The 15468-nt window shown below is 35.2% G+C and overlaps 1 protein-coding gene across 6 annotated transcripts in view; it reads right to left on the minus strand.

The window, feature by feature from the left end:
* The window catches only part of RPS6KC1 (ribosomal protein S6 kinase C1), a 170003-nt gene that overhangs the window by 92982 nt on the left and 61553 nt on the right, over positions 1-15468 (minus strand). The gene's annotated exons all lie outside the window — the stretch shown is intronic.

Consider the following 15468-nt stretch of genomic DNA (forward strand, 5'->3'; position numbering starts at 1 on the left):
AAAGAAAAATCAGGGCTCCTTGAACAACAGGGCTGATATTATGAAGAGAATCAGCAGTCTAGAGGACAGAACTATAGAAATGCTTTAGATGGAGGAGAAGAGAGAACTAAGACTAAAAAGAAATGAAGAAATTCTCCAAGAAATATTCGACTCAATCAGAAAATGCAACATAAGTATTATAGGTATTCCAGAGGAAGAAGAGGAAGAGAATGGAGCAGAAAGATTGTTCAAAGAAATGATAGCTGAGAACTCCCCAAACCTGGAGAAGAAGCTGGAAATACAAGTGAAAGAAGCTAACAGATCTCCTAATTATATCAATGCAAAAAGGCCTTCTCCAAGGCATATAGTAATAAAGGGAGCAAAAGTCAATGACAAAAAAAATAATAAGAGCAGCAAGGCAAAAGAAAATAACTTACAAAGGAATGCCTATCAGGCTTTCAGTGGATTTCTCAGCAGAAATCCTACAAGCTAGGAGAGAGTGGGAAGATATATTAAAAAATATGAAAGACAAAAACTTTCAGCCAAGAATATTCTACCCACTGAAACTATCCTTCAGATATGATAGAGAAATAAGAACTTTCTCAGATAAACAAAAGCTAAAGGAGTTCATTACCACAAGAACCTCCCCACACAAGAAATGCTCAAGAAGGCCTCATATCTGGAAAAAAAAAAAAAAGAAAGAAAGGGTTTATGAAGCCTTGAGTAAGGAGATGAATAAGTAGACAAAAACCAGAAAACTGCAGCACTCTGTCAGAACAGGTTAGCAAACAATCATAACATTAAAGATAAAGGGAAGGAAAACATCACAAATGAATATAATCTCATCATTTTAACCACAAACTCACAATATAAGATGGAATAACTTGTGACAATGATAACTTAGAAGAGGAAGAGGAAAAGAATGGAATCGGCTTAGTCTAACAAAATAAGAGGCTATCAGAAAATGGACTATCTCATCTATGAGATTTTTTATACAAACCTCATGGTAACCACTAAACTAATAATCAGAACAGAGACACAAATGATAAATAAAGACAAAACCAGGAAAACCACCATAGACAACTACCAAACTGAACTGGTTGTCCAAAATATACTAGACAAGAAACAAGGGAAATGCAGAAGAACTGGAAAACAAGCAACAAAATGGGAGCATTAAGCCCTCATATATCAATAATCACTCTAAATGTAATGGATTGAATTATCCAGTCAAAAGACACAGAGTGGCTGGATGGATTAAAGAACAAGACCCAACAACATGCTGCCTCCAGGAAACACATCTCAGCTCTAAAGACAAACACAGGCTCAGAGTGAAGGGATGGAAGACAGAACTACAAGGTAATGGCAGACAAAAGAAAGTAGGTTTTGCCAAAGTTAAATCAGACAAAGTAAACTTCAAGACAAAACAGGAAATGAGAGACAAAGGAGGCAGTATATAATGATAAAAGGCATACTCCATCAAGAAGACATAACACATAAATATACATGCATCCAACACAGGAGCACCAAAGTACATAAAGCAACTACTAACAAACCTAAAAGAAGATATTAACAACAACAAAATAATAGTAGGGGACCTTGACACCCCACTTACATCAATGCATAGATCGTCGACACAGAAAGTCAATGAGGAATTAGTGGATTTAAAGAAAAAACTAGACCAGATGGACTTAATAGATACATATAGAACACTCCATCCAAAAACAACAGAATACACATTTTCTCAAGAGCACACGGAACATTCTCAAGGATAGACCATATGCTGGGAAACAAGGCAAGCATCAATAAATGTAAGAAGACTGAAAGCATATCAAGTACCTCTTCCGACCATAATGTTATGAAACTAGAAATCAAGTATAAGAAAAAAATGGGGAAAGGGACAAACATGCGGAGACTAAACAACATGCTACTGAACAACCAATGGATCCTTGAAGAAATTAAAGGAGAAACCAAAAAACGTCTGGAGACAAATGAAAATGAAAATACACCACACCAGCTCATATAGGATGCAGCAAGAGTGGTCCTAAGAGGGAAATTCATAGCAATACAGGCCCACCTTAACAAAGAAGAAAAATTTCAAATAAGCAATCTCAAACAAACCTAACAGAATTAGAAAAAGAAGACAAAACAAAGCACAAAGTCAGCACAGGGAGGAACATAATAAAAATTAGAGCAGAAATAAAAAAATTTGAAGCAAAAAAAATTAGAAAGAATCAATGAAACAAAGAGCTGGTTCTTTGAGAAGATAAGCAAAATTGGCAAACCCTTAGCCAGACTCACAAAGTAAAAAAGAGAGAATGCTCAAATAAATAAAATGAAATGAAACAGGAGAAATTACAATGGATACCACAGAAATTCAAAGGATTATAAGAGAATACTATAAAAAACCATATGCCAATAAATTGGACAACCAGGAAGAAATGGATAAATTCTTAGAGTCCTTTAACCTCCCAAAACTGAACCAAGAAGAAATAGAGAATCTGAATAGGCCAATCAAAAGTAAAGAGATTGAAGCAGTAATCAAAAACTTCCCCAAAAATAAAAGTCCAGGACTAGATGGCTTCTCTGGAAAATTCTAATAAACATTCAAAGATTTAATACCTATCCTTCTCAAACTGTTCCAAAATATTGAAGATGACAGAACACTTCCTAACACATTCTATGAGGCCAATATCACCCTGATCCCAGAGACAGATAAGGATAACATAAAGACAGAAAATTACAGGCCAATATCACTGATGAACATAGATGCAAAAATCCTCAACAGAATATTGGCAAACCAAATACAGCAATACATTAAAAAGATCATACACGATGATCAAGTAAGATTAATACCAGAGACACAGGGATGGGTCAACATCCACAAATCAATCAATGTGATACACCACATTAACAAAATGAGGAATAAAAACCACATGATCATCTCAATATACACTGAGCAAGCATTTGATGCATTTATGATGAAAACTCTCAATAAAATGAGTATAAATAAATGGGTATAGAAGTAAAGTACCTCAAACATAATAAAGGCCATATATGGCAAACCCACAGCCAACATCATACTCAATGGTGAAAAACTGAAAGCCATCCCTCTTAGAACAGGAACGAGACAAGGGTGTCCAGCTCACCACTCTTATTCAACAAAGTACTGGAGGTTTTGGCCAGAGCTATTAGGCAAGAAAAAGAAATAAAAGGTATCCAAATTGGCAAGGAAGAAGTGAAACTCTCACTGTTTGCAGATGACATGATTTTATACATAGAAAACCCTAAAGAATCCATCAGAAAACTATTAGAAATAACCAACTACTACAGCAAAGTTGCAGACTACAAAATCAACTTACAAAAATCAGTTGCATTTCTATACTCTAATAACAAACTAACAGAAAGAAAACTCAATAATACAAACCCATTTACTTACTACAAAAAGAATAAAATACCTAGGAATAAATTTAGCCAAGGAGGTGAAAAGACCTATACAATGAAAACTATAAGACATTACTGAAAGAAATCAATGATGACATAAAGAAATGGAAAGATATTCCATGCTCATGGATTGGCTGAAAATAGTTAAAATGTCCATACTACCTAAAGATGGTATTATTTAGAGATTCTAAATACTACCAATTCAATGCAATCCCAATCAGAATCCCAATGACATTCTTCACAGAAATACAACAAAGAATCCTAAAATTCATATGGGGCAATAAAAGACCCCAAATAGCTAAAGCAATCCTGAGAAAAAAAGCACAAAACTAGAGGCATCAAAATCCCTGACTTCAAAATCCCTGACTTCAAAATACACTACAAAGCTGTAGTAATCAAAACAGCATGGTACTGATACAAAAACAGATACACAGATCAATGCAACAGAATTGAAAGCCCAGAAATAAAATCACACATCTACGGACAGCTAATCTTCAACAAAGGAGCTAAGAACATACAATGGAGAAAGGAAAGTCTCCTTAATAAATGGTGTTGGGAAAACTGGAAAGCCACATGCAAAAGAATGAAAGTAGACCATTATCTTTCGCCATACACAAAAATTAACTCACAATGGATTAAAGACTTGAAGGCAAGAACTGAAACCATAAAACTCCTAGAATAAAATATAGGCAGTACACTCTCTGACATCAGTCTTAGAAGGATCTTTTCAAATACTATGTCTACTCAGACAAGGGAAACAAACGAAAAAATAAACAAGTGGGACTTCATCAGACTAAAGAGCTTCTCCAAGGCAAAAGAAACCACGAACAAAACGAAAAGACAGCCCACCAACTGGCAGAAAATAATTGCAAATCATATATCCAACAAGCGGTTAATCTCCAAAATATATAAAGAACTCATACAACTCAACAACAAAAAACAAAGAACCTAATCAAAAAATGGGGAGAGGATATGAACATTTCTCCAAAGAAGATACACAGATGGCCAATAAGCATGTGAAAAGATGTTCAACATCACTAATCATCAGGGAAGTACATCAAAACTACACTAAAATATCATCTTACACTCGTGAAAATGGCTATAATCACCAAGACAAAAATAACAATTGTTGGAGAGGATGTGGAGATAAAGGAACCCTCATACACTGCTGGTAGGAATGCAAACTGGTGCAGCCACTATGGAAAACAGTATGGAGAGTTCTCAAAAAATTAAAAACAGAAATACCATATGACCCAGCTATCCCACTACTTGGTATTTATCCAAAGAACTTGAAATAAACAATTCAAAGAGACTTATGTACCTTTATGTTCATTGCAGCATTATTCACTATAGCCAAGAAGTGGAAGCAACCCAAGCACCCTTCAACTGATGACTGGATAAAGAAGACGTGGTATACATATACAATGGAATACTACTCAGCCATAAAAAGACAAAATCGTCCCATTCACAACAACATGGATGGACCCTGAGGGTATTATGTTAAGCAAAATAAGCCATATAGAGAAAGACAACACCATATGATTTCACTCATACGTAGAAGATAAATTAATACACGGACAAAGAGAACAGATTAGTGGTTACCAGAGGGGAAGAGGGTTGGGAGGTGGACACATGGGGTGAAAGGGCACATTTATATGGTGACAAATAATAATGTATGACAAATTTCATTTTGATGTTGTAAACTATTATGAATTCAATTTAAAAAATGTGTAACTATGTGGTGATGGATGTTAACAAGATTTAGTATGGTGATCATTTCACAATATATACATATATCAAATCATTAGGTTGTACACCTGAAACTAATATAATGTTATATGACAATTATATTTCAATTTAAAAACTAAAATAAAGCAAAGGAGCAGAGATAGATAAATTTGTCTGTTTGTATGAAATAGGCAAATTCTTTGAAAAATACAATTTACCCAAGTTGCTAAAAGAAATATATACAATTTCCACAGTTGGATATCTTTTAAAGAAACAGAATGTAGTATTAAAACCCTTCTCCTGGAACTGTTCTTAAATTTAAGTATGATACTTGCATTGCAGATATGTAGAAAAATGATCTTATTTTCTGGAGACATATACTAGTTATGGGTCAAAGCCATGATATCTATAATTTATTTTTAAATTCAGTAAATATATATATATATTTGTATGTGTGTATATAGATATAGATAAATACGAAAAATAAAAATACACACATAAATCTTCAGTAATAGCAACCAAGTTCAGTGATATATAGATCACAAAAGATATAGATCACAACCAAATAAGTTTAATTCAGAAATGCAAAGGTTGTTGAACATTCAAAAAAACAATCAGTGTGGAATCTCAGGTCAGGAGGAAAAGGGCAGTCACCCAATTTCAAACCTATCCACATAACCTCTCAAAAAACAAACAAAAAATCAAAAGAGCAAATAAAACCACATATGATCCATTATCTTCAGCATTACTAAGAAATGAAGAATACTATGATCTTTGGATTATCTATAAATAGGGAAATAAACCACATCAAAACAGAGCTCCCAGGGCCTCACTATTGCAGGCCTGTGAATGTGGAAACTGTGGGAGGAAAAGCTTAAGAGATGTCTAGAGGGGTACACAGGATTTACACCAAAGCACAGAATCAAAAAAAAAAAAAAAATACCCCCAGAGAGAGACAGTCCAATTAAATGCCAAAATACTAAACACAGGTTGGGACTTCGTAGTTCAAAGCACAGGCTATAAACAACTGAGTGGAACTAAAAGTGAGAGCTTTGGTAAAGCTTTTCTTCTTGGGAAGAATCAGATACATAAAAAAGGATGCCACATCTTGAAGACATGACAATGAAGGGGTGAAGGGAGAGATGGAAATGAGAGGAGAAAGGTAAGGATCCTACAGAAAAAGAGAAACAAGACACCAACCCCTCGCCTCATCACCATGCATAAAATATTGCACAGAGGAGGGGTGAATGGACAGAAAAGGACAGAAACTAAAACTCTGCCCTCGTAAGGACTAAGGACAGAAAAAGGCAAAACTCATGCAATCAGCACTGGTAGAAACGGGGCAGTACCTTTGGAGAGGTAGTAATTGGAAAGGAACCTGAGGAAGTTTCTAGCGTATGGGTCATGTTCTGCTTCTTGATCCAGGTGCCAGTTAGATGGGCGTGCTCCGTGTGTTAAAATACATCAAGCTACGTACTTATGATATGTGCTTTTCTATATATTTAATTACAACTTAATCACAAGTAAAAAGAATAGATATCATGGAGTTCTCTAGAGAATTACAGTCTAAGAAACATATAAGAGAAAACATATGAACAACCATTTTTCTAACAGGAAGGGGGAGAAAGCATATTAAGTGTCACTGTGGGGTCAGAAAGGGTCAGTAGAGAATGACATTCCAATTTGTTCTGTTTGTGTCTGCCTAATAACCCTTCCTCATTTTGATCCACTCCTCTCACATCCTATAGTTAGGCTGTTCAGTTCATGTGCTTCATCAGGGTTTAAATCTAAGATAAAAATCTCTGTTGCAAATGGGATTTATCCCAGGAATGCAAGGGTGGTTTAACATAAGAAAAGCAACATAATACACCACATTAACAGAATGAAGGGGGGAAAAAATGATCACCTCAATTGATGCAGAAAAAGCATTTGAGAGAATCCAACACTCTTTCACGATAAAACCATCCAGAAAACTAGGAATAGAAGGAAACTTCTTCAACGTGATAAAAGGCATCTATGAAAAACCAACAAGTAACATCGTACTCAATTGTCAAAGACTAAAACCTTTCCCTCTAGGATTCAGAATAAGACAAGAATGACCACTTTCCCAATGCTATTAAACATTGTACTGGAACTTCTAGCCAGAGCACTAGGTAAGAAAAAGAAATAAAAAGGTATCCATATTGAAAAGGAACAAGTAAAAACTATATTCATTCACAGATAATATAATCCTATATATAGAAATCCCAAAGAATCCACCAAAAAAAGCTACTAGAGCTAATAAACAAATTTAGCAAGTTGCCAGATATAAAATAAACATACAAAAATCACTTCTGTTTCTATCTACCAGGAATGAGCAATCCAAAAAGAAAATTTTTGAAAGAATTACATTTACAATAGCATTAAAAGAATAAATACCTAGGAATAGATTTAACCAAGGAGGTGAAAGACTCATACACTGAAAACTACAAAACACTGCTGACAGAAATTAAAAAAGATCTAAATAAATGGAAAGATATCCTGTGTTCATGGATTAGAAGACTTAATATCGTTAAGATGGCAGTACTCCCCAAATTTACTTACAGACAATGCAATCGCTATCAAAATTCCAACAGCCTTTTTGCAAAAATTAAAAAGCTGATTTAAAAAATTAATTAAAAACAAAATGTCAATTATACCACAATAAAAAAAAAAAGAAAGAAAAGGTGATTTTCAAATTTATATAGAGTTGTAAGGGGACCCAAATAGACAAAACACTATTGAGAAAGAAGAACAAAGTTCTCAAAAGGGATCCTAAATCAAAAAAGCTGGGAGTCAGTGCATTGAAACACAAGAATATCATACCACCATTGCATATTAAAAATACAGCTTTTGGTCTTATCAGCCTTATACTATACCATACTTTGTACTGAACTAGGCAATCCCTTTTAGATAAAGTAGGCTAGACAATATTTTTGTAGTATCTTCAGAGTTAACAAACACCATAAATAAGTCAAATAAATTTTATTTTTAAACTTACACATTTTCATTTCTGAAATTCAGCAATAAGAAATCATTTGACTTGCTTCCCTTTATCAAACAGACTTACTACCTTTCTCATATATCTATCCATTCTAAAGCAGACAAGTTTATCCTTTGAGTTTCCTAATATTTAAGTAACTCTCACTCAAAGGAATAAATCAACGGCCAAAATTGCTTTTTACAGCAGTTGACTATATATCCTTATGCGTGCACAGAGACTAACCACATTCATAGCGCCTGGACATGTTCTAGAACCAACCCACAATTCTGAGCTAGTCTAAATGACTCAAAGGCAATCTAGAAGTATATATGGGTTTGTGGTTTCTCCAGGAATTCTCTTCCTCATTGTGGGAAGAGGAAGAATAGTCAAGACCCAGTAAGAGACCCAGAATGATACAGTACCTCAGCACACTGGGTCATAGTTTTTGAAATACGTCTGGATATGCCTGAGAGCCCAGCACATGTACCCAGGGATGGGGTAAACTATTAAAAAAAAATGGCTTGGTATTGCTTATTATACCATTTACCGGACTGAAAATTGTAGAAGATTGTTTGCATCGCTTACCTTAGCTGAATAGTAACATCAGAAATAGTCTCACTGGTCAAAAATATCAACAAGATTATCAAAGAAAAATTAGATGTCAACAACATCCAGGAGCTCTTTTCATTGTAAGATTCATAGTCTATGCAGGAGATTTAAATAGAAACAAAGAGAAGAGATGAGATCTCATTCTGAAGGCTCATCACTCAATTTTATTCTATATTTTTATTTCAAAAAATTTTGTAATCACTATCACTGTACGTGGTACATAGAAGTAATAAAAGTTGGTTGAATGGTCAACTGGATGGATATATGGTTGAATAAGCAAACAAACAAATGGGCAGAAGGAAAAGAATGAATACTCAAAATAAGAAAGTTTAAAATGTTTGATACTGGAAAGACTTGTTTCTCCATTTCAAATAGCTAACCTAACTGGGGGAGAAATCTGTGAGAAGCAGCACGGTACAGTGGAAAGAAGACACGATTTGAACTCAGAAAGACCTAGATTTCAATCCTGGCTGAAACCTTTACCGGCTTGTGTCATTAAGCAAATTGCTTACTTTATGTAAGTTTTAGTTTTCTCCACCTGTAAAATGGGGATTACAGTATCTACCTTACAAACACAATACACCAGAAATGTTGGCACCTGGAACAAACTAAACAAAACCAGCTCTCAAATCAATTCTGTAATTCAAAATGTAGCCCACAGATGGGTGTTACTAACAATGCTCGCCATCTGGTAGCTTCCTGTTTTAAATAATTACTCTTGCTAACTAGGTGCCAAGCTTTTAGAATCATTACATTAAATGTTTGCACCCTCTGAATTTTGGTGTCCTTAGACAAAGTCCATTATGACCAGCCATAGTTCAGCATATAAGCTCGTTCTGAGGATTAAAAATAACATTAAGAAAAATCTCTGGTACAGTGACAGGTATGTAATAGATAATATATTATTGATGTTATTTAAACATTTCATTCATACCTTTATGTCATGTATTTGCCACTCTACATTATCACAACTATTTATTCCAATAAGCCCACACTGAGAATACAGATTAATCATATGAGCCACTTGCAGAACTACATAAACAAGACAGAAATGAAAGGATATGTACTGAAATACTCTCTTCAAAGATTCAAGTTGATTCCTTCAATCTTGACTTTTGCATTTTTTATCTTAAATCCACAAAGACCTGAGGACTTAGAAGAGTAGAAAGTACCCTAATTTCAAGAGCCATTTCTAGACTGAGGGAATAAGTAAAGCGTTGGGTTCAAAAAGAGAATTCAAAGTTACTACTATCAGGGTACGCTTCTTCTCTGCTAGACGAGCAAGCAGAACTGCTGCTATTGTGTTTGCCATCTAGTCTCAGCTGTGCAAACACCAGTTAGGTAAGAAAAACATCGAGCCATCTTTATTAGATGTACAAACAACCCAGATAAACTCCTCTAGGGTGAACAGTTTACTTAAGATGACTATAGTATTCAGGATAACAAAATTTGCCAACTCATAAGAATCCCTGTATAAAGCACTCCTATATAGCTCTGAACAATTATTTTCTCTGGATTATTAAATACCCAGAAATATTATTTTATCATGGAGCATGCCAGTCCAAACAAAGGTCACAGGTCACAATTCTCACAGCAAGAGTTAAATTAAAATGATTCATAGGTATTACTGGTTATAGTGATGTTTCAATAACAGTTTTGCCACACTAGAACAAACTATCCCCAAGGAAACATCTCTTCTGCTCATAAACATCAAGTCAGCTTGTAAGCTAGAGCCTCCAATTTTCTCACAAATTAAAGAATAATGTCCATCATACTCAACATCACATTCAACAGTGATAAGCTGAAAGGTTTTCCTCTAAAATCAGGAACAAAACAAGGATGCCCACTTTCGTCACTCTATTCAACATAGTACTGGAAGTCCTAGCCAGAGCAATTAGGCAAGAAAAAGAAATAAAAGGCATCTAAATCAGAAAAGAAGAAGTAAAACTGTCTCTATTTGCAGATGACCTGATACTACACATAGAAAACCCTAAAGACTCCACCCAAAAACTGTTAGAACTAATAAACAAATTCAGTAAAGCTGCAGGATACAAAATCAATATACAAAAATCAGCTGTGTTTCTATATACTAATAATGAACTATCAGAAAGAGAAATTAAGAAAACAATCCCATTTATGTTTGCATCAAAAAGAATAAAATACTAAGGAAAAATTTAACCAAGGAGGTGAAAGATCTGTACACTGAAAATTATAACTCATTGAAGACAAAAATAAATGAAAATATATTCCATGCTCATGAACTGGAAGACGTAATATTGTTACATGTCCATACTTCCCAAAGCTATCTACAGATTCAATGCAATCTACATCAAAATTCTAATGGTATTTTTCACAGAAGTAGAAGAAACAATCCTAAAATTTGTATGGAACCACAAAAGACCCTGAAAAGCCAAAGCAATCTTGAGAAAAAACAACAAAGCTGGAGGCATGAAATTTCCTGATTTCAAACTATATTATAAAGCTATAGTATAGTATTGTATAGTAATCAAAACAGTATGGTATTGGCATAAAAAAGACACATAGACCAAAGGAACAAAATAGAGAGCCCAGAAATAAACCCACCCATATATGGTCAATCAATTCATGACTAAGAAGCCAAAAATATACACTACGGAAAGGATAGTCTCTTCAGTAAGTCGTGCTGGGAAAAATGGACAGCCACATGAAAAAGAATGACACTGGACCTATATCTTACACCACACACAAAAGCAACTCAAAATGGATTAAAGACTTGAATATACGACCTGAAACCATAAATTCCTAGGAGAAAACACAGGAGAGTAAGCTCCTTGGCATGGCTCTTGGCAATGGATTTTTCTGGGTTTGACCCCAAAAGCAAAGGCAACAAAAACAAAAATAAATAAGTGAGACTATATCAAACTAAAAAGTTCTGCATAGAAAAGGAAACCATCAACAAAATGAAAAGGCAACCTACCAAATGAAAGGAAATATTTGCAAATCATATATCTGATAAGGGGTTAAAATACAAAGAACTCACACAATTCAATATCAAAAAAAACAATCTGATTAAAAAATGGGCAGAGAAACTGAATAGACATTCTCCCAAAGACGACATACAAATGTCAAATTTCAGGTACATGAAAAGGTACTTAATATCAATCATTACCAGGGAAATCCAAATCAAAACCACAATGCGATACCACCTCACACCTATTAAATTGGCTTTCACCAAAAAGAGGTAAGAAATGTTGGCGAGGATGTGGAGAAAAGGGAACTCTTGTATACTGTTGGTGGGAATGTAAACTGGTACAGCCACTATGGAAAACAGTAAGAAGGCTCCTCAAAAAACTAAAAATAGAATTATCATATGATCTAACAATTCCACTTCTAGGTATATATCTGAAGGAAACAAAATCACTATCTTGAAGAGATATCAGCACTCCCATGTTAATCACAGCATTATTTACAATAGCCAAGACACGAAAATAACCTAAGGGTCCATCAATGGATGAATGGATAAGGAAAATGTGGTATATGCAGTCACATACCGCATAACGACATTAGGTCAACAATGGACCTCATATGACAGCAGTCCCCTGAGATTAGTACCATACAGCCTAGGTGTGTAGCAGGCTAGACCATCTAGGTTTGTGTAAGTACACTCTATGATGTTCGCACAATGACGAAATTGCCCAAGGATGCATTTCTCAGAAAATATCCCCACTGTTAAGTGACACATAACCGTACATTTAACGGGATATTATTCAACCATAAAAATGAAGAAAATCCTGCCATTTGAGACACCATGGATGGACCTTGAGGGCATTATGCTAAGGGAAATAACTCAGACAGAGAAAGACAGATACTGTACATTCTCACTTATATGTGAAATCTAAAAAGAACCAAACTCATAGAAACAGAGAACAGATCGGTGGTTGCCAGATGCAAGGGGTGGGGGATAGGTGAAATGGGTGAGGACGGTCAAAAGATACGAACTTCCATTTATAAGATTAATATGTTCTGGGGATGTAATGTACAACATGTGACTACAGTTAACAATACTGTATCATATATTTGAAAGTTGCTAAGAGAGTAGACCTCAAAAGTTCTCATTACAAGGAAAAAGATTTCTAACTATGTGAGGTGATGCATGCTAACTAAACTTACTGTGGTAATTATTTCACAATATATACATATATCAAATCATGATATATACCTTTAATATAATGCTATATGTCAATCATATCCCAATAAAACTGGGGGAAAAATTTTTTTTAAAAAGAATAATGTCCGTGTGTCTGTTAGGTGTTGACTGGTATACTTGTAAACACAATCCACAGACCAGAAGTACTGCTCTGACATTACATTTGACACATAGTTAAACGTATAACCATGAGGACTGAAACAGAGGTTATTTTACATATTGGTTAAAAATTAGAATTCTGTGATTATGATTCCCACGGTTTGTATAAATAAAAATTGGTCACGTTATGAATAAACAATAAAAGGCTAATAACTTTTTGGATTTGATGGCACATTAACAATAAAAACCAATCCGGGGGGCCAGCCTGGTGGCATAGTGGTTAAGTTCATGTGCTCCACTTTGGTTGCCCAGGGTTCATGGGTTCGGATCCCAGGTGTGGACCCACACACTGCACATCAAGCCATGCTGTAGAAGCATCCCACATACGAAACAGAGGACGACTGGCACAGATGTTAGCTTAGGGACAATCTTCCTCAAGCAAAACAAAGGAAGACTGGCAAGAGATGTTAGCGCAGATCCAATCTTCTTCATCAAAAAGAAAAAAAAAAACCAAAACAATCCAGGGTAGGAATGGATATTGTGGTTTCAGAAAGACAAGCACACAACAAAAAGGAAAAACATGTTTAAATGGTAACATTCCTTAAGATAGAGGTTTAAGTAGGTTTGGTATCAATTTCTAGTGGAGAAATAATTCACTACCATAATCACAATGTAACTAATTAAGTGATATATTTTTTGTTATTTGCTGATATGCATCCTTAATTCTCATTTTGAAGCAAAGATTTTTATTTTTCTGGTGCCATCAAGTGGTAACATTATGAAGTGCTCTAAGGTTAAATGCAAATAACTTTTACACAGAAAAATATCACACTGATGTGTTTTACCTATATCAATTAAACATTATTGATGTTTTAGCACAAGTTATCCAAAAAGAAAAGGGAAAATATCAGAGCTGATTGCAACTCATTTCCATTTTAAACCCCCAACCCAAAATGAGAATTAAGACAAAGAAGAAAAACGAATAGTTCTTTAAGACCAGGCTGCTCCACTAGCAAACAGAAAACCCCAATAGACTACGAAACTATTTGAAAAACAGAAATTTTTATCAAAATGCTCTTCAGTGAAACCACAAGAAATGCTCCCTCCTGAAACTCCATTAACATGACAATAAAAGAATTATTTTTAAGGCAAAATTCCACAAGAACAAAGAGATTGAGAGAGAAAATAGCAAAAACAAAATTTTAGAAGCTAGAAAGTATGAGTGGTTATTGAGTTGGGAAACTGAAGAAAGCTGCCTAGCTAACACAGCACTCTAAATCTCTCCAAAACTTCAGAACTCGTGGCACTGGGCAGCTGCGTGTGGAAGTGAGAGTGGAGGCTAACAACAGGAGAATGAGTCAAAATCCTGGTTCAGAAGCAGTTAGGATGCCACTGCACACACTCCCTCTTCCACTCCGTACGCCAAGTATTCATCTTGACCCCACATACGAAGACTGAAAGTTCACACTCGAGGAAGGCTTCTGGACTACAGCACAATGAGGGCGGACGTACCGTCATAGAAAAGCATTAGTAATACAGGACACTGGTAATCTGAATGGTACTAACAAGTCAAAGACTACAGAATAACAATGAAAATTACGATTTTCTGGAAAGAAAACCACTGGAAGAAGGTCCTGTCAATATTTGATTATTGTGTCCCAAAAATTATGTAACTAACTGCAGTATGCTTCACTCTGCTTCTATAAGGAAAAGGTAAATGACTGAAAGAAAAACTGACACTGTAAAAAAAAAAAAAGGTAAGCGGTCAGCCCAATGGCATAGCAGTTAAGTTTGCATGCTCTGCTTCAGCAGCCTGAGGTGCACTGGTTCGGATTCCAGGCATGGACCTACACACTGCTTATTAAGCTATGCTGTGGCAGGTGTCCCACATATAAAATAGAGGAAGATAGGCACAGATGTTAGCTCAAGGCCAATCTTCCTTAGCAAAATGAGGAGGATTGGCGGTGGATGTTAGTTTAGGGTTAATCTCCACCCCGCCCAAAAAAAGGTAAATTCTACTTACAGACATTCAGCTCTACATGTCCCATATCATCCCCAATAATCAGCTGAGAATTTACTGCAACTAACAAAGAACAGACTGGTAGGCAAATCCAAGAATGCTTTACATGCTCACTTTAAAAACCCATTTCATCTGGTCTCTGTAGGCCATCAAGAGTAAATGCACTAAAGAATCTCTGTGAATCTCCTGAGAGAGGTGAAGGCTGGTGAACACTGGCCATGTCAGAAAAAACAGACTATTATTCACACAAGAGACTTAGAGGCTTGATTTTTTTTTTAATCCTATTTTTGTTCATTAATTAATCAAAGTAGAGAAATAAGTATCTCTGACACTGTCTTCCATCTCATGTAACTAAAAGTACTGTCCATATTTAGGTCATTTAATCTTCAGTAATTTCTCATTTCT

Source organism: Equus quagga, chromosome 13 (assembly GCF_021613505.1).
Source record: "Equus quagga isolate Etosha38 chromosome 13, UCLA_HA_Equagga_1.0, whole genome shotgun sequence".
Lineage (NCBI taxonomy): Eukaryota > Metazoa > Chordata > Mammalia > Perissodactyla > Equidae > Equus > Equus quagga.